The sequence below is a fragment of the Zingiber officinale genome, chromosome 3B (assembly GCF_018446385.1).
Source record: "Zingiber officinale cultivar Zhangliang chromosome 3B, Zo_v1.1, whole genome shotgun sequence".
NCBI lineage: Eukaryota > Viridiplantae > Streptophyta > Magnoliopsida > Zingiberales > Zingiberaceae > Zingiber > Zingiber officinale.
Window position 1 is genome coordinate 100944655 of NC_055991.1, and position 24415 is coordinate 100969069.

Consider the following 24415-nt stretch of genomic DNA (forward strand, 5'->3'; position numbering starts at 1 on the left):
GTAAATTAAATCTAATTTAAATCCTAAATGTGTATTGTGCACATCAAGATGTGGTTCCCACATCACATGTGCATCACATACACTCATGCATATTCTATTCTACACAAACATGCATCACATACACATAAGCAAAAATAAAATATATACATTTAAATTATGTGATTGGTCATGGCCCTACTAGGATCCTCTCTAGCCAAAGAGAAGATCCAATGGTCATCCTAGGGTCTAGGTGGCAGCTTCTCCAAGCTCCTCCTTCCGATCCCCATGTGTTGCCGGCATGCTCCCGCGAGTCCGTCTTCTCCGGAATTTCGTCATCTTCAAATTTTGTACATTACAAAATTTATACTCGAGTTACATTCGAGTCTTAAAACTAATTTTTACAGAAATAAAATAATGGAAAAAGGCAACACGCAGGTCGCATCCACAATACAGCACACACAACACATGACGGCACGCAGGCCGTATTATGAATTACACGCATAATTTTTCATAAAAATTTTGGGACTTGGGCCATGACCAACACATACTGTACATAATTCAGAATTGTGTATTTTTTTTTTATTTAAAATTTTTCTACTGATTTTTCTGAATTTTTGAGTCTCTTCTCCACGGCGGTCCCGCTAAGCGGGTTTCGGGCGTAATCGCGGGACAAGGCCCCTTGCGGGGTTAGGGGCAGCGCCCCTATTCGCGAAATAACCTTCGCGAGTGTCCTCTTGCGATTATACAGCGCCCTTACCCGCTGTCCCAAAATCTATTTGGGTGAAACTTGCCGTTTCGGAGAAATTTTTCTCGGTGACAAAAGTGTACAAGTGCTTCGCACTCGTTCTTTCGCCTCTACGAGAAAAATACCCAAAAATTCCTAAAATTTAGAAAAATCACAGAAACTTAAAAGCATCTAAATTTTGTATCTAATACAAAAATAAATAAATAAATAAATAAATACGTGCTTCGCACGATGGCTCTGATACCACTGTTAGAATTTTTCGGGCCACGAAAACCGCTTTTCGCGTCGCGGAAACCCCGAAACACCCTAGCCAAGGATCTCGTGCAAAGAAAAATCCGATTCGAAAAATTCCACGTATTTATATCATGCTTAATACCCGAATATGTTAGATCTACTCCTAGATCTATAGTTTAAAGAAAAACTACCTTTGATGCGTGCCCTTCGCTTATCCCGCTCGACTAAGGTTGAAGTTGGATCTAGAGGGCACAAAGTAGAGCCCCTCTATATGTGTCCACACAAGCAATTAGGTGGAGAAGATGACCGAAACAAGGTGTGCTAGCACCTATGTGGTTTTCGGCCAAGAAGAGGAGGAAGAGAGGGAGAAGTTGCCGAGAGCACCAAGGAAGAAGAAGAATCAAAAAATTGAATTCAAAAATTCAATCAATCCACCATATCATGTGTCCGGCCACATAAATGTCATTAAGTGGGCAATTAATGCTCTTAATTGCCCCCTTAATGTGGCCGGCCACTCATGGGTAACCTCCCATGAGGTGGCAAGCATGAGGTGGCATGGTGATGTGTAGCATCCCCATTGGTTCTCCCATGCCACCTCATCAAATGTGGTGGCATCCAAGTCAAGTCAATATTGACTTTCAACCTTCCTAATTTGGCCAAAGTCAAACATGACCAAATTAACTCCCTTAATTGATTTATCCAACATTTGGATCATACTTGAGTCTAACTCATAGTCAAGTCAAACTTGTGGATTTAGGTCAAGTCAAACTTGCCTTTTATAGACTTTCCATATTTAGCCAAGTCAAACTTGACTTCATCTTTCCTCTTGGTTCATCATATGAACTAGTCTCCATCTATTGCTCTATGTGTGTGACCCTATAGGTTCTTGTCAACGTTGGCAATGTCCTTAATCCAATTAGGGACATAAGCAATGAGAGGTATCTAGCAACACATCATTGCTACCCAAGTTACAAGAATGTTGAGATCCAACATCACCAATATGACTAATAATTGTGACTCTCACAATATGTGACATTTTCCTTCTATCCTTGATATCTAGATTGATCTTATATGAGGCATAGACCGTGTCATCCTCCAATCAATCTAAGTGTCTTGAACTCCAAGTAGACTCACTATAATCAAATAAGCGCAATATCACATATTGCCTTATTTGGGCATGGCCATGCACTTAGTGATCTCACTCTATCAAGACTATGATATCACTCCTGTAATATAGGAGGGATAGATCCCATCTACATCACTCACATCCCTCCACATAATTTGTTACATACCCAATAATCGCCTTTAGTCCACCCAGTTACGGGTGACGTTTGACGAAACCAAAGTACATAACTCCTTATGTAGGGAACCATGGTGACTTCAGGTCTAAGGACTAAAGTCATACTAATAGTCACTTGAGAAAGTATATGACACTCATATAACGATCCATGATACTTTCTCATGGCGGGTCATTCAGTATACATTCTCCAATGTATACCCATGTGTCAACTTGATATCTCATATCCATGACTTGTGAGATCAAGTCATCATGTTGACCTACATGCTAGTCTCAATGCATTAACATTGTCCTTCTATGTTAATACTTGACTAGGAATAATTAAGTGTAGTGTTCTCTATATCATCTCACTATCGATTCAACTAATCGATTGATATAGATATGAACCTACTACCCTAGGACATTATTATACTTATTTATATAGCACAAATACACACAAGTATAATAATCACAATGCCTTTATTTATATATCAGAAATATATGTACAAGAATATGATACAAAGAGTCTAAAAAGTAACCATCACATGATTGGCTCTAGGGCTCTCACTAACACGTGTACCAAAGACCAGGAGCGCCGGCGGTCGGCTGGGAAGTGCTAGTCATGGTCGAAAGTAAAAAAGAAATGCGGGACAAAAAGAAAGGGAAATCAAGCAAGGAAGAAAGGTGGCAGAACGACAAGGGTAGCTAATCAAAAGCGTAAAGGAATGAGGAAGTGAAGAAAAGAAGGGCTTACGAGTAAAAGGTGATCTAAATGGGTTGCGAGGTCGTCGAAGAGCTGAGAAACGGAGTCGCCGGAGCAGAAAGAAGCAGCAGGGTGTCGAGGTGCGATGAAGTAGGAATGCGGCGGAGAGAAGAAATCGGAAACTTTATAGCGTTGGCCTCTGATAGCCCTAGCCGTCTGATTCAGGTTGCAAAAAATGAAGCTATCATCAAACCGTTCATTTCAAACGGCGGCTGTCCCATCGGAGGTAACGCCACCGCCATACGCTGACAAAAGCGAGATCGCCACGTGTCAGCAGGATACAGGTCACATTTAATGAGCGCCCCTTACTGCGCGCAGTGCACGTGCTGGGCGGTAAAGGGGAAGATTCGGTATGGATTCCAAGGGAATACAAGGCACGGGCAAGACAGCCGAACGGGTGCAACGAAGAGGGTGAACCGAGCGGATGAGCACCCCCTAAGCCCTGCCGAGAGGACTAGTGTAGCGGCCGTTACTCAGTCAGATCGGCAGTCCAGTCAGTCGGACTTCGCCTCCTTCGACTAGACTTGAAGGGGAGGCAATTGATCCGGCGGTAAGAACAGGGGACCCCCATTTTGAGGAGTCAACGCCACGTGGAAGTCAAAGGGCCAGGTGGTCCATCGGAAAAGGAGGGACCGACCGGACGCTCGAGAGAAGGTCGGGCCGATCGGCCGACCGGAGAAGGGTGGCTGACCGACCGGATGGCCGACCGGTGTTTAACTGACGGCCAAAAGGTGCCCCGATGAGAGTCGGGGTTCCGGCGCTCGATTGAACAGGAACGAAGGGCCGAGCGGAAGTCACGCTCGGCCGAAGACATAAGGTAGCATACTGCTAACAGTATCCACAAAGCACATGACCGAGAATCTCCCAAGTAAACCACTATATATGTCCGGCCGGACGTAAGGTGGAGGCTGTCCGGCCGGATGTCTGGCAGGGAGTAAGGGGAAAAGGACAAGGGACATCTTTTTCTGACAGCGGACATGTTCTACGTTCAGGCCATACTCAAAATTCTACAGCAGAAAGATCCGCTGTCCCATCAGAGACGTGCTCAAACTGTAGTGGTATGGTGTCAGGTAAGCTCCTCTGACAAGCCCACACTACGGTGTGGGAAAGGACACGTGTACACCTCGGTATGTGTGCACTCGCTTCTCCACAACCCTATATAAAGGTCCTCACCCTTCGCCAGAGGTACGCGTTCAGGGAGACTTGGAGCCACTTTCTTGTTGTCGAGCTTTGCCTGACTTGAGCGTCGGAGGGTCGCCGCCGGGAATCCCTTCCCGGCCCGACTTCTGTGCAGGTTCGCCGGAGGATCATACGACCAGTCGTAGATTCACATCAGCGACTCGGAGAGCGCCACGTGCCCATCGTCCGTTGATTCAGCTTTCGGACAGGATCAACCCATATCTCCACTTGGGTCTTCAGTTGGTACTCTATTTGGTCTTTCCAATATTGGAAATTCTCACTGGACAAGAGTGGTAGGCATGTGGTGCTATACCCATCTTGGTAGGGCATTAAAAAGGAATCTCGCACAAAAAAAAATAATAACAAATGTTCCATGACTTAGTCTTGGATTAGTAGTGTGAGAGAAAAAAATAGGAATTCACTAATTTCAGAAAGAAAAAATAAAATATTAATAAAAAAATATTATTAAAAAAATATTATTACAAATTTTAGTAATTGCGATATTGTGCTAATACTAACCAATGGTGAAAAGAAGAAAAAGAATTTTTCAAAGATAATTTTGGAGGAAAAAATGAAAGGGGTAAGAATATTTTCAAAACAAAAATGATATATAATTTTCTTTCAAAAAGAACCCCCTCTGCTCGATTGGTGATTTCACCAATTCAGAATGGCCTAGTTCTGATACCAATTGTAAGATCGATGACATGCTAGAGGAGGGGGGGGGGGGTGAATAGCACTCGTGGCTAATTCGCTCGTTTATTGAAAAACACAAAGTAAGAATGTAGCGGAATAAATAAAGACACAAAAGCAATCATTAACATGATTTCTTTTACTTGGTTCAGAACCTGTGACGACTCCTACTCCAAAGCCCGCAATTGTTGATCGCTTTCGATGGGAAATCACTAATAGCTCAAAAATTCTTTACAAGTAAGCAATTACATGTACAAAACTAAACAAACTATACCGACAATATAAGGATGAGTAAAAGAGTTGTCGATTGTCGGAGCAGCAGTTAAGCGTTGTTGAAGCATTTTGGAGAAGCACACAAGAGCGTGAATATCGATTCGAAAATATAGAGTATTAGCGCAGCGGAAAAGTAAAGTAGACACAGTTGTTTTTTACTTCGTTCGGAGCCTGTGACGACTCCTACTCGAAGGCCCGTGGTCCTTGACCACTTTCGTTGGGCAATCACTAGCAATTCGAATATAATTACAGAATGAATACAGGAAATGCTTAATGAAACAAAGTAATACCGACAAGAAAATTAACCAAAAACGAAGAAGCACTTTGTCGGAGCTTTGTTAGCGTCGCAGGAACGTAGAGCAGTGGGACCAGCAGTCGAAAGTTCTCAGTTGATAATTGATTCTGAAGCTCCTGCCTGGGGCTTCTTTTATATGCTGTCCCGGGAGCCTGAATCCCTTCCGGGCGCCTGGAATGTGACGTAGCTGCACAAACCATGATGCTCCACGTGACGACGACTCGGCTGGATGAAATTTGCCTTCCGTGCGCCCGGATCCCCTCCGGGCGCCCGGATCCCCTCCGGGCGCCCGGACCCCTCTTCTCCAGAAAGTCCTTCTCCTGCAAGAAAAGGTTAGTCCGAGGCAAGTGTACCCTGCAGCAAAAGAATGTTAGCACAGTTTTATAGATGAGCAAAGTATGACTTAGATTCCGTCTTTCCGAGACCGGAATCTAGTCACGATCTCGACTTAGATATCCGAAATGGATCTAAGTCGGATCGACGCCTAATGTTCCCTACTCGGGAACGCGTCCTCGCAGTCACTCCCCTCCAGTGACTTACCTCACTTACCTGCCAGACGTCCGGTCAGCCCTTCGACCCATCTGGACTTCTCGCCAGCTATCCGGTCAGCCCGTCGACCTAGCTGGACTTCTCGCCAAGCGTCCGGTCAGCCCGTCGACCCGCTTGGACTTCTCGCCAGCTATCCGGTCAGCCCGTCGACCTAGCTGGACTTTTCCTGCACACTTGATAAAAGTGTCAGACAACAACAAACCTAACTTAACCTGATTTGTCATTCATCAAAACCTGAGTTAGACCGTTAGTGCTAACCGCACCAACAATCTCCCCCTTTTTGATGGAATGACAACCTGGTTAAGTTAGTGATAAAAAGTATGCAAAAAATCAAGCATGATTTTTGAGGTTTTTAAGGTTTAAGTTAGTTTTTTTTAAGTTTGCATTTTGTTGCCCTAACTTAACCAACCTAACTCTCCCCCTTTGGCATTCATCAAACAACAAGGGTAAACAATCATAGCGAGAAATACTGAAAACAATAATACCTTGAACAATAACTGAGTTTTTAAATCCAAGAGAAGATCAAATTGACTTGGGGGAGTATAAAGTTTTGAAAATTTGTTCAAAGCATTAGCTTTTAGCTTTTAGAAAAGATGCTAAGTTTAGCTTTTAGCATTTAGTTGCTACTTAAACATAAGTTTTCAAAACCAAAATCCTAAAGCTAAGTTTGAAAAGTCTATTTTTCAAAACTAATTGAAATTTATTTTTCAATACTAAGTGTACAAGAGAATTTTCAAAATCAAGGAAAATAATTTTGAAAAGCTTAGTTTGTAAAATTTATCTTTCAAATTAAGTAAAATTAAGTTTTAAATCTTTACTTTTAGTTTTCAAAATCTTTCAAATTAAGGAGTATTGGTAAACGTAAGATGAAATTTGTTTTTTTTTAAAATCAAATTTTTCAAAGTTTAAAAGTATTAGATTCAAAACCATGGTTTAAACTACTTGAAAAGTTAAAAAAAATTTGTGAGTTTAAAAATTTCACAATTTTAACCAACTTATTTTTAAACTTTGATTTTCAAAATTAAGTTTAAAATTCAATTTGGAAAAATAAATAGTTATATTTCTCCCCCTGAATTTGATACCTATCTTCAACCAGCTGTCTAACCAATTAGGTACTAACTAACTATCAGAAGACAGTAGCTTTCACTAGGTTAGTCAGATTAAGTTAATTGTAATCAGTCAGTGTTTGACTTGACTGATGAACTTTAATCTGATTAATATTTGATTTGTATTTAACGTCCAGACTTATACTGATGCACTGAAATAAGCATCTTACGTCCAGACAGATGGCCTATGCATCTCACCCCTTTCTATGTTTGTCAAACACAAGCAAGGTAAACCTAAGGTGTTGGTGAGATGCTCAAGAACTAAACCTATGGGTACATGCTTTCTAAGGATGTAAGACTAGTCTAAGGCCAAAACTGTTTTTGAAAGTCTAAAAATGGAAATTTTGAAAACAAACAAGTTTAGCCTATAAGTTGATAAAATCAGTTTTGAAAATATTTTTGAAGGATCCTAGTCTATTGAGCAAGAACATATTCAATGTAAATTTGAAATGTCACTAGATAAATCCAAAATATTTTACAAATAGTGTAGCTATAGAAGTAGGTCATCACTAAAGCTACTGAGATGATGAAGGGGGTGGTCCAGATCCCAAGGATCGAAGAAGTGTCATCAGCTCAGTGTGGCGGGTGTTCCCGGCAGCTCGTAACTCGGCAACCTCTCGCCGTATGTCCCGATGAAAATCTGAGTTCTCCTGCTGGAGACTCGCCATGGCTCTCTCTAGTCCGGTCATACGGTCGGCTAGAGTGCGGGAAGCATGTCGTGGTGCTCGAGCTGGGGGTGGTGGTGGAGCCGGTTCGGCTTCCTCCGGAAATAGTGCGAGCATGAACTCGTCCATCTGTGCGTCTGGATCGGGCTGGTGCTGTGCCCCCCTCCGCCAAGTCATAGTCCCGTCATCTCTATCTACCTGGATGCCGGCTAGGGAAAAGTTCCGAGAGGATATAACATCGAACTCGGTCATATGGGCCACGTCTCCTCTAGTGACATCAATGTGCAGTGAGGACATATAGGCTGTCAGAATGTGACCAAATGGCATATGGACACGACTGTCAGTCACGTATCCGGCTGCGTAAATGATGGTGGAGAAGATATGTAGGCTAATGTCAATCTCCAACCTATGAATCAGGGCATAAAGTAGGAATGAATGGAATGGGCGCATCACAGCGATGTCCCGAGTGGTCAGTGGTAAAATGCAAAGAACTACAACCCTATAAAGGGCGTAGTCCTGGACTCTAAGTTCTACTGACCTAAACTGTGTCACAGTGGGATCTCTCTCTCCCCCCAAAAAAATACGAATACATCGTATCGAGAGTAATATGTGAGTAGGGATCGTCGAACGGTAGATCCCTCGGAGGATAGCACAAAAAGGGGCAAGTAGAAGGACGCAACTCTAAAAACTCTCGGATAGTCGTAGGGGTAAATATGATATCAGTGCCTGCTGCCCTTGTGGTATAGGTGAAGTCATCTATTTTTACTAAGTTATTGCAAAATTCGGCACATAGACTTATGTTTATTGGACTGGTACATTCTACAAGGTTGCTTAAATTGTAGTGGCCTATAACCTCTAAGGCAGGAGGACATGACCTTAAGAAGAATGCTCTATCTATGCAGGTAGTCCTAATGGCCTTATAGATGGTGGACTCAAATTTAATCCTAAGTTCGTCTGTGGGAAACCTAGGGTCTGCACTAGCATTGGAGGGTCCAGCACCAGTATTTGTTCGTTTCTTACTGTAAATAATATATAAAAAAATTTAGAAGACAACAACAAAAAATATTTTAGAGAGGGGAAGAATATTTTACCGAGGAGCCATCGAAAAAATATAGATTTGACGACCTCGGTTGAATCGCAACAGCGTCTTTACCGCACGAAAATTTTAATTTAGAGTACTTTCGCACTGAGGTTCAAAGTGAACCTTGGCAAAAGTGAGAATGAGTGGGGCAGAGGTTGGGGGCGCCTGCTGCCCCTTATTTATAGGGCACTCCGGGCGCCCGGACTCTTTCCGGGCGCCCGGGGTTGCTGAGGCGGGGCGCCCGGGACCCCTTCCGGGCGCCCCCGACGAGAATACCAGGGGCGCCCGCCCCTGGTTTTTGACCCTTTTTTTTTTTTTTTTTTAAGTTAAAATTTTGAAAATACTTTTTAAGTTTAAAAAATTTAAGTTAAAATTTGAAAATAATTTTTAAGTTTAAAATTACAATTTTTAAGTTTAAAATTTTGGAAATAATTTTTAAGTTTAAAATTAAAATTTTGAAAATAATTAAAATTTTTGAAAATAATTATTGAAATTAAAATTTTTGAAAATAATTTTTTAAGTTTAAAATTTTGAAAATAATTTTTAAGTTTAAAATTAAAATTTTTGAAAATAATTTTTAAGTTTAAAATTTTGAAAATAATTTTTAAGTTTAAAATTAAAATTTTTGAAAATAATTAAAATTTTTGAAAATAATTTTTTAGTTTAAAATTAAAATTTTGAAAATAATTTTTAAGTTTAAAATTTTGAAAATAATTTTTAAGTTTAAAATTTTGAAAATAATTTTTAAGTTTAAAATTTTTGAAAATAATTTTTAAGTTTAAAATTTTGAAAATAATTTTTAAGTTTAAAATTAAAATTTTGAAAATAATTTTTAAGTTTAAAATTAAAATTTTGAAAATAATTTTTAAGTTTAAAATTAAAATTTTGAAAATAATTTTAAGTTTAAAATTAAAATTTTGAAAATAATTTTTAAGTTTAAAATTAAATTTTTGAAAATAATTTTAAGTTTAAAATTAAAATTTTGAAAATAATTTTAAGTTTAAAATTAAAATTTTGAAAATAATTTTAAGTTTAAAATTAAAATTTTGAAAATAATTTTTAAGTTTAAAATTAAATTTGAAAATAATTTTATTAAAATTTTTGAAAATAATTTTTAAGTTTAAAATTAAAATAATTTTTAAGTTTAAAATTAAAATTTTGAAAATAATTTTTAAGTTTTAAAATTAAAATTTTTGAAAATAATTTTTAAGTTTAAAATTAAAATTTTTGAAAATAATTTTTAAGGTTAAAATTTTGAAAATAATTTTTAAGTTTAAAATTAAAATTTTTGAAAATAATTTTTAAGTTTAAAATTAAAATTTTTGAAAATAATTTTTAAGGTTAAAATTTTGAAAATAATTTTTAAGTTTAAAATTAAAATTTTTGAAAATAATTTTTAAGTTTAAAATTTTGAAAATAATTTTTAAGTTTAAAATTAAAATTTTGAAAATAATTTTTAAGTTTAACATTAAAATTTTGAAAATAATTTTTAAGTTTAAAATTAAAATTTTTGAAAATAATTTAGAATTAAGTTAAGCCTTATTCATCTCACCCGATCTATATTATCAATCAGGGAATCCTATGATTTTGTGAGATGAAATTGGTTTGATTACAGACTTTTGGTTTAACTTGTGTTAGATTCAGATTTAGTTTTGGTTTCCACAAATAGGCATTCTTCGGATAAACTTCTAAGCTTGGTGAGTCACAAGGACATCATTAGAAGTAACCAACCTTTCGAAGTTTTCCGAATAGTCCTATCCACGGAACTTAGTACTAAATCTTGGTCTAACTGGTTAGGATTCGTTTAAGGGTAGCTTCGGTCAGTTCCACTTGGCCAAATGCACCAGATCGAAGCCATATCTTTCTAGACATGCGATGCCCAAACTTCCCTAACGTACTATCATCCAAAAACTTCACCAGTACCATGAGTCAAGTTAACTTCGGTCTCTTTTTAACCAATCTTGATTACCCTGTCGGGTTATGTTAGTTTTGGAGGTGCCAGCTATTCTGGAGCCTCTTCCTGAATTATTGGCCATTAATTTAGATTTTTGGGTTTGTGTCGATTCTTTTTATAATTATAGTCAACTTGGTGATAGTCTAAATTTTGAGTTTTGAATTTTGATTTTAAGTTAAATTTATTTTTTAGGTTTTGATCTGATTTATTCAAGTTTATATAATGTATTTTATCTTTAGGTATATAGAATTGATTAAGTCCTACTTGCGTGGTTAAGCTTCGGGACCCAAGCTTGTTTAGTTGCTTTGTGTTGGGTTAATAATGATTTAAAGGTTTTGTTTGATTTTGACTTATATCCAAGTCCGGTTTTATTATAGCATGCCTTTTGGTTATTTAGAATTAAATCTAAATTTTTAGATCTTGTTGTGAATTTTCCGACAATTCTTTTAACTTATTAATTTCACTTTTTAATGATAAATTCTCCTCCTCAAGTGTTCGGTCTTGAGTTGAATTCGAATTTTTTAATTGTTCCTTGAGGTTTTGATTTTCCTCAAGAAGCGATTTATTTTCATTTTCCAATTTAACTAATTTTTTATTTAAACACGAGATAATTCTAAAGAATTTATGATTTAAGTTTCGGTATACCTCTTCGGAACCTTCGGAAACGAGTGCGGACTCGTGGCTCGATTCGGGTTCGGACCCGTCTTCCGATTCCTCTGATTCGTCTTCCGTTTCAGCTTCGCGAGCCATCAGCGCGAGGTGACTTTGGTGTTTTTGCCTTTCTCCCTCCGATTCGTCTGAGGAGGAATCGTCCCATGTTGCTTTGAGGGCTTTCTTCTTTGTTGATTTTGGTTTGTCAAGTTTCAATCTTGGGCATTCGTTCTTGTAGTGCCCCTTTTTGTTACACCCGAAACATGTGACATTTCTTGAGTCGGCTGGCGAACTGATCTTCTGAAGATCCTGTTTGTTGAAGCTTCTCTTTTTCCTGGTGAACATCTTCCTTACCAGGTTCACCAGGTGTTCTTCGTCCTCAGAGTCTTGATCGGAATCTTCTTCAGATTCGGGCTTGTTCTTCTTTTCTTTAGAGGAACCTGCAATTAAAGCTACACCTTTCTCGACCCCGGCGTTAGTTTGCTCATGAAGTTCTAATTCACAAAAGAGTTCATCCAATTTTAATTTAGATAGATTTTTTGAAATTTTGTAGGCATCTACAATTGATGCCCACAAATTATTTCGCGGAAAAGCATTTAACGCGTACCTTATTAAGTCTCGGTTCTCCATTTGGTGTCCTATCGCGTGGAGACCGTTGAGGATATCTTTGATCCTCGCGTGGAGCTGACTTGCCGTTTCTCCTTCCTGCATTTTTATATTAAAAATTTTATTTAACAGCAAATCTCTTTTTGTTACCTTCGCGTCGCTTGTTCCTTCGTGCAGCTCGATCAGTTTATCCCAGAGCTCCTTAGCGTTTTCATGCGGTCCGACCCGGTTCAGTTCTTCTCGTGTTAGTCCGCAGTGTAGAGTGTTGATGGCTTTGTTCTCCATTGATGCCTTTTTCTTTAAATCATTTGTCCATTCTTCAGGGTCTATTATTTTCCCGGAGTTGTCTACTGGAATTTTATAAGCCTTTGTGACGCTCATCCATTGGTCGTAGTCTGTCTTCATGTAGACCTCCATTCTTCTCTTCCAGTACGAAAAATCATCCCCGTTGAATAGGGGAGGACGAACTGTGCTGAAGCCTTCTTGTTGAGACATCTTATCCTGCACACACTAAATTAACTAGAAAAAAAATTCCAAGACTTCGTCTTGGATTAGCAGTGCGGGAAAAAATAGAAACTCTAAGTGTAACGAAAAAAAAATCTTCCAAAAAGATAATAATATCAGTTTGGAATTAAAAAATATTTCACCCCCTGTCTGATTGGTGGTTGCACCAAATCAGAGCGGTACCTGCTCTGATACCACTTGTAAGACCGATAGGTTCGATAGAGGGGGGGGTGAATATCGATTCGAAAATATAGAGTATTAGCGCAGCGGAAAAGTAAAGTAGACACAGTTGTTTTTTACTTCGTTCGGAGCCTGTGACGACTCCTACTCGAAGGCCCGTGGTCCTTGACCACTTTCGTTGGGCAATCACTAGCAATTCGAATATAATTACAGAATGAATACAGGAAATGCTTAATGAAACAAAGTAATACCGACAAGAAAATTAACCAAAAACGAAGAAGCACTTTGTCGGAGCTTTGTTAGCGTCGCAGGAACGTAGAGCAGTGGGACCAGCAGTCGAAAGTTCTCAGTTGATAATTGATTCTGAAGCTCCTGCCTGGGGCTTCTTTTATATGCTGTCCCGGGCGCCTGAATCCCTTCCGGGCGCCTGGAATGTGACGTAGCTGCACAAACCATGATGCTCCACGTGGCGACGACTCGGCTGGATGAAATTTGCCTTCCGGGCGCCCGGACCTCCGGGCGCCCGGATCCCCTCCGGGCGCCCGGACCCCTCTTCTCCAGAAAGTCCTTCTCCTGCAAGAAAAGGTTAGTCCGAGGCAAGTGTACCCTGCAGCAAAAGAATGTTAGCACAGTTTTATAGATGAGCAAAGTATGACTTAGATTCCGTCTTTCCGAGACCGGAATCTAGTCACGATCTCGACTTAGATATCCGAAATGGATCTAAGTCGGATCGACGCCTAATGTTCCCTACCCGGGAACGCGTCCTCGCAGTCACTCCCCTCCAGTGACTTACCTCACTTACCTGCCAGACGTCCGGTCAGCCCGTCGACCCGTCTGGACTTCTCGCCAAGCGTCCGGTCAGCCCGTCGACCCGCTTGGACTTCTCGCCAGCTATCCGGTCAGCCCGTCGACCTAGCTGGACTTCTCGCCAAGCGTCCGGTCAGCCCGTCGACCCGCTTGGACTTCTCGCCAGCTATCCGGTCAGCCCGTCGACCTAGCTGGACTTTTCCTGCACACTTGATAAAAGTGTCAGACAACAACAAACCTAACTTAACCTGATTTGTCATTCATCAAAACCTGAGTTAGACCGTTAGTGCTAACCGCACCAACACGTAAGTCGTCTGATTTTCGGTGTCCTTGAAGTGATGGCCAAGACCCCTTTTTATAGCCTCTTCAAACTTGATCCAAATCCTCTGATCTCGAGATCAAGTTTTGACTCGACCTGGATAAGTTGATCGATCCCCTGGTTTGGTCTACCGAACTTACTGAACCCGGCTGGCCTTCCGTCCAGATGCAGCCTCTCTGGATAGATCCTTTGTTCGGTTGACCGATCAGCTGATGATCTATGTCTCATCCAATCCGATCAACCCAGCTCAACTGAGTGTCTGTCTATCCTCTATTTGGTCAACCAAACCTCTAGTTAACGCTTCACCAAGAGCTGTAATTCTGATCCTTTTGTACTGAGGTTCGGTTGATCGATCCAAATGTTCGGTCGACCGATTAAGGCAAAGTCCAACCCTACAAAATTGTTAGTTTCCTGTAAACAAAGTTAGATAAAATAGCAAATAATAGATAAATCAATATCTTGATAGCCTTCGGACTACCCGGTTCTGACTTTAGATTTCCTCCGGAAACCCTAGGTCTAATCGACGCCTACTATTCCCTCAGCGGGGAACACATCCTCACCTACTCCTCTCAAGAGAAGTTACCTGTTGCCAAACCGGTCCTCTAGACCGACTGGACTTTTGCTCAGCTCCCGAGACTTCAGGTCTTCATGCTGGACGTCCGCTCCACGACCCGTCTAGACTTCTACCTGGTCCGCGACCACCAGGGTTTTTACCTAGTGTCCCCGACTCTAGGGTTTTTCCCAAAGCGCTCGACCCACCAAGACTTTCCGCCTAGGGTTACCACCCCCTAGAATTTTCCACCTGCCTAACTACAACTAGGACTTTCCATCACTTAGGGTTACAACCCCTAGGACCTAGGGTTACCACCCCCTAGGATTTTCTACCTGCCTAACCGCAGCTAGGACTTTCCATCACCTAAGGTTACTGCCTCCTAGGATCTAGGGTTACCGCCTCCTAGGGTTTTCCTCTTGCCTAGAATCCACTAGGACTTTTTCCTAAGACAACTTAGTACTTTCCTGTAATCTCAATCAACCTTATTAGATTATAAGATAATTTAACTTTGGACCCTTTGACATAATTAAAACCTAGATTAGATCGTCTGTTGTTTCCTGCACCAACATGTATAAGATGATCAAATAGATTATAATATAAATTTAGAAATGTATTTATATACATATTTATAAATAGAATTGTAAATAAATTTATAAATAGATTAAAATTATATTTGATATGTCATTTAAGATAAATTGAAAATAAACTTAGAGGCAAAATTTATATTTAAAATTAATTTTATTTGGTCAAATTGAAAACATATCTATAATCAGCTTTTTAATCCATTTTTGAAATTAGAGACATAATATTTCCTTCTCAAAATCAACCATGGGTTTTCACTAATGAATTTTTGAGATAAAATATTTCATTTCAAACTTTCTTTATGGATGGAAATATGACTTTAGAGACTAATTTCTTCATCTTTAAAATCATGTTTTCTTGTAGTTCTAACCGAACATTAGTTTTTTGTGGTGAATCGAGTGTCTACTCCAACATTGTCTCGAAAAAATCTATTGAGCGGAGTGCATGACAGAAGGAAAGAAATGAAGGGGGACGAAGGTGGATAGAATTTCTGTGCTTTTGCATCTACCTTTTTTGTTCAAGGTCGTAGCCTCCTTATATAGGGGCTCTTACCCTCGGCCACATTGAAAGGCCAAGTAATGGCTATTTAATGTTTGAGGCATAACAACAACTTCCGGTCATCAATGGTCGACTGTTTATGTCTGGGCATTTATGGATTTACCATTAATATTCAATCATTTGAGATCCGCTACATTAATGCCCATTATACACATGAATAAGTAGAAAAATGGATTTAGATGGCAAAATTCAAGTTGATCCACTTGGGAAAATTTGACCCCGACTGGTTTGACATTCAACCGGCACAGATCACACTCTCACACCAATCGCCTGGGTTAAGTATAATTCAGACCCTAAATTTACACTCCTCTATTATCTAATAAATTTATTTATTTTTTCTTTATTCTTATAGGACATCTCATATCATCAGATCGAATCTTAATACATGGAATCATGTCGAAACCAATTTTTTCCCATAAATGTAGGGTCTCTAATTCTCTTCTCAACATCATGAAATTCACTTTTACTATCTGCATACACAAAAGACAAATATAAGAATGGGAAAAATGGTGAAATGAATTATTACATTCTTTGTATATGCTATCTTGATTAGATTCTTCGTTCATAAGATTATTTTGGCCTTAAACCAAAGACAAATTTTCACCATGTGGGTTATTGTTGAATGTGATCCTAGAAGTAAAACTATATGTTTGTATATAGTATAGATAAAGCAAGAAGTAAGCATTGCATCAAGCTATATCTAAATCTAATAGTCAGAATTAATATGTTGGATATTATCTTATTGTTTCATATACTTTTATATCTAATTAATATGTTGGATATTACCTTGAACATCAATATGTAGTTGATTTGAAGCTACATCTATTTATTTATTTAGGGCACCTTATATTTTTGACTGTGTATTGATTCCACCAAAATATACAATTTTAATTATACGGAAGAATATACTTACCTTTTCCTCTAGTTACCAAATTCCCTTGCATGATGTAATCCATTTAACAGCTGCTATAATAATTTTAAAGTGATTTGATCATTTTGAAGCGATTTTGATCAAGTTTAAGTAATTTTAACCAAGTTGTTAAATAATTTTTTATATAAAGGTGCTCTATGTATAACATTTTTGATTAAGTTGAACTGAAAAATAATAATTTACTTTAACATATTATAACAACTACTCTATGGCTGCTATAATAATGAATGAATAAAGTATTTCCGGGATAAGAAATATGATGAGGTGTTGTTTTGATAGTTTTAGAAAAAAAAATCATCTGTTTGACAAAAATGACAATTCATCTAGTGTTAATTAGAAATTTTTCAGGCAATCATGTCCCAAGTGGTCTAGTGCGACCATGAATTTGTAGGACCGTAAAGAATGATAGAGGAGCATGAATAACACTCTTATTTTTTTCATATTCGTTTCATTTTTGTCTATCATATTAGTATACAATGGATAATAAAAGAAGTAAACTATAACTTATAAAAGAAATACAAACCAAATTTGTTGGTGCAATTGACTTCTAAAATTTTCAATGTTTATCTAAATAATATGTTTAAGGTAATTTAGTAAAGGGTGGCCAAATAACTTGATCAAGGTTGATTGAGTTGAATGTAGAGTCCAATCAAAGTCAAGGTTTACTTGAATCTTGGAAGTGAGAAGCCCAAGTAGGACCAGATACTTGGTAGGTTGGTGGAAAGGCCTATTGGAACTAGACAGTGAAAGTCCTAGTAAGACTAAGTAAAGGGAAGACCTGATTGGAAACTAGATAGTGAAAGTCCTGGTTAGGAACCAAGCAATGGAAGTCTTGGTTTGGAACCAAACAGCGGAAGTCCTAGCGGGGCTAGACAGTGGAAGACTTAGTTGAGAACTAGATTAAGTCTAAGGTGGATCAGTTGAGAGCTGAACATTTAGCAAAGAGAGAAGTCTTGAATGAGTAAACTTCAAGAAAGTGAACCTAGTGTTGGATCGAAAGCGCTAGAGGGGGAGGGGGGGGGGGTGAATAGCGCTCGTGGCTATTTTGGCGATTTAAAACTAAGAGTAGAAACGCAGCGGAAAGTAAATGCAAACACACAGAGACACAAATGGTTTACTTCGTTCGAAGTCTATCTCGACTCCTACTCGAAGGTCCGCGATCCTTGATCGCTTTCGGTGGACAACAACTATAGGCTCGTTAAGTGATTACAATTTGAAGTACAATAATCAATAACAATAAAATATACCGACGACGATGGAAAGATGGAAGAACTGAGCTCTGGGTCGTCGAGATGATATTGCAGCACTTCGGGATCGACTTGTTAGCAGCAGGAAGTAGAAAGTTTGCTTCTGTGATTGATTGTCGAAGCTGCACCCCAAGGCTCCCTTTTATAGCTCTGTAGACGCTAATCCAGATCTCCAAGTCTCGGGATCAGTTTTGACCCAAAGCGGATCGGTCGACCGATCAGATGATCTTCACCGCATCTGATCCGTCGATCTGTCGCTCCGCTTCGATCTGGTCAAACTCTATCCCTGGGTTCGGTCGACCAATCCTAGGGTCCGGTCGACCGATAAGTCTCCTCTAACCCACACACCTCGGCTTGATCTAGTCGACACCTATCCTAGGTTCGGTCGACCGATCACGAGGTCCGGTCGACCGATCCCCTGGTCGAACCCGGTCCAACCTTTGGAGATCTAATCTGCTAGCTTGTTGGTTCGGTCGACCAATCCCAAGGTTCAGTCGACCGATCCTGGTCAGTCCTAACCCTGCACAAAAAAGATTAGTTTCCTGCAAAACAGAGTTAGAACACAAAAGATAATATATAGAAATAAATTTGACAGTCATTGGACTGTCCGGGTCTGACTTCGAGTTTTCGACCGGAAACCCTAGGTCGACCCGACGCCTACTGTTCCCTCTACGGGGAACGCGTTACCTACTCCACTAAGGAGATTTACCTGTTGCCAGTATGATCCTCCAGATCGACTGGACTTTTGCTCAGCGCCCGATGCTTCCGGTCTTCATGCTGGATGTCCGGTCCTCGACCCATCCAGACTTCTACCCGGTTCGCGACACCAGGATTTTAACTTAGGGTTACTACCCCCTAGGATTTTTTGCCCAAAGCGTCTACCCGCTAAGACTTCCCGCATAGGGTTACCACCCCCTATGACCTAGGGTTACCGCCCCCTAGGGTTTTCCCTATGCCTAACCGTAGCTAGGACTTTTCTCCACCTAGGGTTACCACCCCCTAGGGTTTTCACCTTTCCTAACCCAGCTAGGACTTTCCTGAAACACTTAGTTATACACATTAGATAACAATTAAACTTAACTTTGAATCCCTTTGCCATTATCAAAACTAAGGTTCGATCGTCGGATGCTTCTCGCACCAACAATCTCCCCCTTTTTGATTATGGCAACCGAAATTCAAAGTTAAGTGAAAAAATGTAATAAAGGTAAATAAAACCTAAGCACATTGAAGCTCCCCCTTAATGGAAGCTCCCCCTTAAGCTGATGTCTTTTAGTTTTGATTTTTTTTTAGTTTTGAATTTTTGATACCTTTTGGTTTCCTTTGAATTTCCTTATACTCTCCCTCTTTGCTATATATCAAAATAAAGAGGGGAGAAAAAAATGAGTACTGAAGTAAACACTTAGCTTTTCAAATTTTCTTGTAAACATTAAAGTCTAAGTGTTTCTTTTAAAATTTTTAACAAAATTTCTTCTAAATTCTAAGTAGAAGAAATGATTTAAATTATTTTGAAATAATTTTCAAAGTATTTTTCAAATAATTTTTGAAATTAATTTTCAAAGGATTTTTAAAGTAATTTTGAAATTAATTTCCAATGTGTTTTTCCAAGTAATTTTGAATTTAATTTTCAAAGGATTTTACAAATAATTTTTAAATTAATTGTCAAAAGATTTTACAAATAATTTTTGAAATTAATTTTCAAAGGATTTTAGAAATAATTTTTGAAATTAATTTTCAAAGGATTTTTAAAGTAATTTTGAAATTAATTTTCAAAGTATTTTACAAATAATTTTGGAATTAATTTTAAAGGATTTTTAAAGTAATTTTGAAATTAATTTTTAAAGAATTTTTCAAATAATTTTGTAATTATTTTTAAAAGGATTTTTAAAGTAATTTTGAAATTAATTTTCAAAGGATTTTTCAAATAATTTTGGAATTAATTTTCAAAGGATTTGTAAGGTAATTTTGAAATTAATTTTCAAAGGATTTTTCAAATAATTTTGAAATTAATTTTCAAAGGATTTTTCAAATAATTTTGAAATTAAGTTTTAAAACTTTTCAAATAATTTTTTTTATAAATATTTTTTAAATAATTTTGAAATTAAGTTTCAAAGGATTTTTCAAGTAATTTTGAAATTAAGTTTTAAAACTTTTCAAATAATTTTTTAAAAAGATTTTCCAAATAATTTTGAAATTAAGTTTTAAAAGATTTTCAAATAATTTTTTTAAAAATATTTTTAAAATAATTTTGAAATTAAGTTTTAAAACTTTTCAAATAATTTTTTTAAATTTTTTTTCAAATAATTTTGAAATTAAGTTTTAAAACTTTTCAAATAATTTTTTAAAAATATTTTTCAAATAATTTTTAAAGGATTTTGAAATTGTTTAAAGAGATTAAATTTTGTTAAGTTAATCAATTTGATTAGATTACATTGATTATAGACTAAGTTCAACCTTTATCCATCTCACCCAATTCTAAATTATCAGTTAGGTAATCTTACGTATTTTGTGAGATGGTTATCTTTGATTTAAATTATTTCTAAGGATTAATTTACATTTGAGTTAAAAATAGATTTTCCAATTAGTCAATTAAATAAGTATTTCAAAGATTGATTCTCAGGTCAGGGCGAGGCTCTAGGCCTTCTTGGGTATGAGATCATCCACCCCTTCCTAGACAGAATCGCTCAAAGAAATATATATTTAATTTTCTTTTTGAAACTCCTAGATTTAACTAGCAAGTGTAAATTATGCCTAGATCCTTAATCTATCCTAGTCTAAGCATGTATATTGCAAGGAAAATAAATAAACAAGCATCAATCAATTTTATCTATTTATTGAGATAGTTTTTCTATTTGCTCCCCTTGGATCATAGCCTCGATATGATCTATCAAGGAAATGGATCTGATCCTTGGGGACCCAATAGTGACTAGGTCCAACTTGATTAATTAGGTTTGACTTGGGGACCCATGCTTGAATTATGTTTCTATTATTTCTATTTACTAACGACAAGTATGATTTAAACTTTGTTTTGGTCTTAAATTCAAGTCCGGATTTGTTGTAAACGGCTCGCTTTTCCAAGAATCAGATCCAGATTCTTGGAACCCATAGTGAACCGTTCCAACGTGTCCTTGAGTTCTTTAATTTCAGTTTTCAAATTGGAATTTTCTTCCTCAAGTTGTTGGACTTGAGTTGAACTTCTAATTTGAATAGGCTCATTTAAAGGACTCAAGTCTGTCACTTCCTTAAGGGTTGTTACCTCCTTTTGGAGTGACTTGACACGAACATTGGATTTAGCCAATTTCTTAAACAAGTAAGGAATTAACTTTTGCAAATCAAATTGAGTTTCGGCAAGTAAAGCACTTACAGTGGGGTTCGGTTCTTCGGAAACGGATACGGATCCGTGGCTTCGCTCGGACTCAGTTTCCGACTCGCTCTCGGTTTCAGACTCGAATTCGGACTCAGTGTCGTCAATATTTACTTGTACTGGCAACGCGAGGAAGCTTGTTGGTTCTTCTTCATCAGACTCGGATTTATCTGATGACTCAGACTAGGTCGCCTTTAATGCCTTCCTTCTTTTCTTCTTGTTTGGACAATCTGGCTTGTAGTGCCCCTTTTGGTTACAGCCGTAACAGGTGACTTCAGATTTGTCCTTCGTGTTTGTTTGATTCGTCTTTTTCAACTTGCATACTTTCTATACGAGCTTTATCAGTTCAGAAATAACTTCGTCATCGTCCTCTGCATCTGATTCATCTTTGGACTTGGGCTTAGCTTTGCGCCTCGACATTGATTCACGCGTTCTGCTGGTACCTGCAACTAAAGCAACACCTTTCTCGACTGGGCGTGCATTAGTCTGTTCATGCAATTCTAATTCCGAAAAAAGTTCGTCTAATTTGATTGAAGAGAGGTCCTTAGAAACCTTGTAAGCATCAACCATGGATGCCCACAAGGTGTTCCTTGGAAAAGCGCTAAGTGTGTACCTTATTATGTCATGGTTTTCTATTCTTTGGCCAATTGCGTGAAGGCCGTTTAGGAGGTCCTGAATGCGCGCGTGAAGCTGGCTTGCCGTCTCATTTTCCTGTATTTTTATGTTATACAATTTATTGAATAATAAATCACGTTTACTTACTTTAGTATCGGAGGTCCCTTCGTGAAGTTCGATCAGCTTCTCCCATAGCTCCTTGGCGCTCGAGAATGGACCGACGCGGGTTAACTCCTCCTTTGTTAGTCTGCACTGGCGGGTACAAGTTGCTCTGGCATTTGCCTCCACCTTCTTGATTAATGCAGGTTCCCAGTCCTCGCAGGGTGTAGGATTGCCGTCTTTATCCGTTGGCAGATCCAAACCAGTCTTGATTATCATCCAGGTTTCGAACTGGATCTTCAGGAAGTTCTCCATTATGCCCTTCCAGTAACCAAAATCCTCTCCGGTGAAGAGCGGGGGACGGACAGTACTGTAGCCTTCTTGAAGGACCATTTTAGATCAACTGCGAAGAAAATAAACAACAAGAAAATTTCAGGACTTGGTCCTAGATTAGTAGTGCGGGAAGTATATAAAAAAAATAGAATACGAACTCGGGTGGTGTTGCACCAACCTCGAGTAAAAACCGATTCGAGAAAAGTATTAGAATATAACTATAAGGCTAAATTCTAATTAACTTTGAAAAAATTGAAAATACCACAAAAAAATTGTTTTGAATGGTGGTTGCATCGATTCAAAACGACCCCGCTCTGATACCAATTGTTGGATCGAAAGCGCTATAGGGGGGGGGGGGGTGAATAGCGCTCGTGGCTATTTTGGCGATTTAAAACTAAGAGTAGAAACGCAGCAGAAAGTAAATGCAAACACACAGAGACACAAATGGTTTACTTCGTTCGGAGTCTATCTCGACTCCTACTCGAAGGCCCGCGATCCTTGATCGCTTTCGATGGGCAACAACTATAGGCTCGTTAAGTGATTATAATTTGAAGTACAATAATCAATAACAATAAAATATACCGACGACGATGGAAAGATGGAAGAACTGAGCTCTGGGTCGTCGAGATGATATTGCAGCACTTCGGGATCGACTTGTTAGCAGCAGGAAGTAGAAAGTTTGCTTCTGTGATTGATTGTCGAAGCTGCACCCCAAGGCTCCCTTTTATAGCTCTGTAGACGCTGATCCAGATCCCCAAGTCTCGAGATCAGTTTTGACCCAAAGCAGATCGGTTGACCGATCCTCATGTTCGGTTGACTGATCAGATGATCTTCACCGCATCTGATCCGTCGATCTGTCGCTCCGCTTCGATCTGGTCAAACTCTATCCCTGGGTTCGGTCGACCGATCCTAGGGTCCGGTTGACCGATAAGTCTCCTCTGACCCACACACCTCGGCTTGATCTAGTCGACACCTATCCCAGGTTCGGTCGACCGATCACGAGGTCCGGTCGACCGAGCCCCTGGTCGAACCCGGTCCAACCTCTGGAGATCTGATCTGCTGGCTTGTGGGTTCGGTCGACCGATCCCAAGGTTCAGTCGACCGATCCTGGTCAGTCCTAACCCTGCACAAAAAAGATTAGTTTCCTGCAAAACAGAGTTAGAACACAAAAGATAATATATAGAAATAAATTTGACAGTCACTGGACTGTTCGGGTCTGACTTCGAGTTTCCGATCGAAAACCCTAGGTCGACCCGACGCCTACTGTTCCCTCTATGGGGAACGCGTCCTCACCTACTCCACTAAGGAGATTTACCTGTTGCCAGTACGATCCTCCAGATCAACTGGACTTTTGCTCAGCGCCCGATGCTTCCGGTCTTCATGCTGGATGTCCGGTCCTCGACCCATCCAGACTTCTACCCAGTTCGCGACACCAGGATTTTAACCTAGGGTTACCACCCCCTAGGATTTTTGCCCGAAGCGTCGACCCGCCAAGACTTCCCGCATAGGGTTACCACCCCCTATGACCTAAGGTTACCGCCCCCTAGGGTTTTCCCTTTGCCTAACCGTAGCTAGGACTTTTCTCCACCTAGGGTTACCACCCCCTAGGGTTTTCACCTTGCCTAACCCAGCTAGGACTTTCTTGAAACACTCAGTCATACACATTAGATAACAATTAAACTTAACTTTGAATCCCTTTGCCATTATCAAAACTAAGATTCGATCGTCGGATGCTTCCCGCACCAACATCTAGTAGGTTAGGTAAACCAAGTACTAGGTTTTGCATATTTTGCTTGTTGTTTTGCAAAAAATAATAGCTGGACAAAGGCTCGGGAACTGGTTTGGGTCATCAGACTCATGATCCTGTCAACCAAAAGGGTCCGAAAGTTGATGTGATAGGGTTCACAAGAGTTTGCCCATTAATAAGTTTTGTTCGACCTCCAGATGACCAGAGGGTGTTTTGGTCAACTAGGATGTCAAACTTAGCCTGAAGAGGATTGAGTTTGCAGCTAAGTTAGTGGAGGTCCAATCAAATGGAAGAGTGTCAATCGAGCTCTATAAAAGCTAGTCAAGGTGGCGTCTTCCAACAACACTTGAAAACAATATCCTTCATTTTTTGCTTTGAAAAAGTTCTTAATTAGTTTTGCTCGATCCAGTCGACCGGAGGGAGGTCCAGTCGACTAGAGGGAGGTCTAGTTGACTAGAAGAGTGTCAATCAAGTTCTATAAAGTGAGTCAATGTAGCATCTTCCAACAACACCTGAAAACAAGATCCTTCATT